The following is a 3,198-nucleotide window of genomic DNA, read 5'->3' as shown; positions in this document are numbered from 1 at the left end:
GATGGATGGATGGATGGATGGATGGATGGATGGATGGATGGATGGATTGTGATAAGAATTGTACGAGCCCCCAATGAAATGATGTTTTAAAAAATGAAAAATGAAACAACAACAAAGGATAAACCTGACTTGAATGGTTAAAAACTTGTCAGCTTGTCCCTTCTCTGATGCATGTTGCACCTGATCTGGTTTTCAACACTTTCTGTGTTTTGTTTTTTAAATTATATTAGGGGTTATCTCAGATGTATTTTGTCATTGTGAGTAACCCTCTTGAATTTTCATTCCTATATGTTTTCAGCTTTTCAGTATATGAAATCCAGGACTGACGACCCTATAGAGACAACAAATAGAATAAGGGGTCTTGGGGAGATACAGTGGAGGAGAGTGGGTAAAGAGGAGCTGATATCAAAGAGTTCGAGAAGGAAGAAAATGTTTAGAAACTGTGGTAGCAATTGTACAATACTGCTTGCTGTGATTGAAGGATGGAATGATATGATATATGTATTAGTTCCCAATAAAATGGTTTTGAGAGAAAAACAAAATTATGTATAAAAGGAGTTTAACAGTTCCACATGAGAAACTTACAATCTATTACTATGACTATAATAACCATGACCACGAAAATTACTCCCACCAACACCATTACGTAAGACTGGCTCAGAATTCTAAACATTAGATGTTCAGATTATGACATGATCAGAATTGGAAGGGTTATTACAATAAGTAGTGGGTATATATTCATAAAACCAAAATACACTAAAAATGTACATAGCTATCCCAAGACTTGTCATTGATAAACTACTTCCAGAAAGTGCCTTCTTTCCCCCCAGATCCAGATATAGAAACAAATGTGCTTGCCCACGTGTTTCTCATTGTGAAACACTACATGGACTTTACTCCAAAAAGCTATTCATAGCTGGCCACATGGGTGTTCTCACCGAAATGCAGCAAGACTGTGACTACTACTGTTCAGAACACTGAAAGCCCTGGCATTTTCTTCCCTTTGGCATCTTTTACCTGCTAGGAATCACACTGTCTGACTGCAGTAAGGTTCCCTGCGTCTTATCTAATGATCGCGGCCCTTCATTTCCTGAACAGAGGGCACAGATGAATGAATTTTACCCATCAGGACTCATCGACTTATTTTCTCCAGAAACAGCAGGGTTCTTTCTGAGAGAACCACAAAACACTCCTTACTCTTTCATGCGGGGGACTAAGCACAGCCTCTATCACTAGTAACTCAGAAGAGGACATCCTTTTACAGGTGACTAAATGATAATGCATTGGCCTTGAAAACACTGCGTCTCTCAGGACACAGTTACGGACTGGGAATTTGGAGACACCGTTTATGTTCCCGGTTCCTTCCTAACCATATGGATACTCTCATTTAAGTTCATCACTGGGACATGGCATAGGATTTCCTATAGAATAGTAGGATTCATCAGAAAAATAGAGAAAGGGGAGGGGATTGAGATAAGCTAGAGCTTTTAAAAATTTGTTATTCTAGCTCATCGTTGAAACAACTTAATGTGATGTTATTTTCATTTTACAGATGAAGAAAAGGAGTCTTACAGAACGAAATTGCTTGTGCACACTGACCGCTGCCTTGTCAGCAGAGCCAGGTTTTGAAATTCAATTGTTTTAGTTCAACGTTAGTGTTGTTTATTAGTTCCATTCTATACTGGTTCCTAATTTATATTTTCATAAATTAAAAGTATATTTATTGATTTTTAATATGGTGCTCCTTGGTCTAACTAAAATAACTGAATTTAATATTTTCCTGTTCTTACGGGGTTCAATTAGATTTCCTAATGAATATAGGTTCATGGTGAATTATCTAAAACCACCTTCTCTCACTCTTACCCCCCTCCCCCCCCCCCCCCCCCCCCCCCCCGAGATAGCAGGTTTATAGTTCTTGAAGAAGAATGCATTGAAACCATTAAAATACCTACAAATAAAGAGCTCCAGCTCAAGTTTCATTTTGCAAGGATTTCTGTTTCGCAGACATGCACAGGACCCTGTGCATGAGAAGGAGCCCCGCTGCTCTAATGGTTAGATGCTGGCCTGCAAGCTGCAAGGTTAGCGGTTTGCAATTAGCAGCCATGCTGATGGGGGGAGACTGGGGTTTTCACTCCCTTAAAGAGTTGCAGTCTCAGAAAGCCACAGGGGCAAGTCTAACTCCCTACAGGGTTGCGATGAGGCAGCACCAACCCAATGGCAGGGATGGCTTTGGAATTTGGTGCATGAGAATTTCTATTGTTATTAGCGATGACGTCTGGACCTGATGCTACTGCCTGGAGGAGTTAGTTTTATTCAAATTTTAAAAATAGTAACATAAAGTAATTCTCAAAAGAGTATTATGAGAACTGGGAACCGGACTATAATTTTACATCCCATGGCTTGAGTTCGATTAAATGCTTACAAAGAAACAATGGTCCTCCCAAAGATGATAACCTGTAAGGGAAGTTGCTTACCTAGTGGACTAGGTAAGGTACACTTGGATAATTTTAGTGCATGCATCTATTTTTATATATAAAGCTTTAAATACATATTTTAGTATTAATAAACTATAAAGTTACACGTATTGGAGGCAGAGAAGTATAGAATGAGGTTCAACTATGGTCACATGAGTTACACAGCAAAACCTGAAGGCAACTCAAGAAAATGAAGTGAACCATTATAATGAAACAGGCAAAGGCGCAGTCAGAAAACCAAAGAGAAGAACACAACTAGTTAATCTAAAGCTTAAAGAAGTGAAGAAAAAATATTAAAAGAGTCTATGACATATATAGAAAGAATATACAGAGTCATTGCACCAAAACGAAATGGTGAACATTCAACCATTTCAAGATATTATATATGATCAAGAACCAATGGTAATGCTGAAGGGTGTCTAAGCTTCACTAAAGGCATGAGTGAACACTAAAACTCCCAATGGGACTACCACTGAAATGTTTCAGCGAGCCAATGAAGCACTACAAGTACCCAGGTGTGTGTGCAAGGGAATCTGGAAGACAGCTAGTAGCCGAACTGCCTGGCAAAGATCAATGCAAGTACACAATCCAAAGAAAGGTGGCCCGAGAGAATGCATAAAGTATAGCACAATATCAGTAATATCACACACATGTAAAATTTTGCTGAAGATCATTCAACAACAATTACAGCAGTACATAGATAAGCAGCTGCCAGAAATTCAAA

This window comes from Echinops telfairi, unplaced genomic scaffold (assembly GCF_000313985.2).
Source record: "Echinops telfairi isolate 266 unplaced genomic scaffold, ASM31398v2 ScPeMD7_5868;HRSCAF=6743_0, whole genome shotgun sequence".
Classification (NCBI taxonomy): Eukaryota; Metazoa; Chordata; class Mammalia; order Afrosoricida; family Tenrecidae; genus Echinops; species Echinops telfairi.
The sequence above is the reverse complement of the archived record's forward strand: the minus strand, read 5'-3'. Positions refer to the sequence as shown.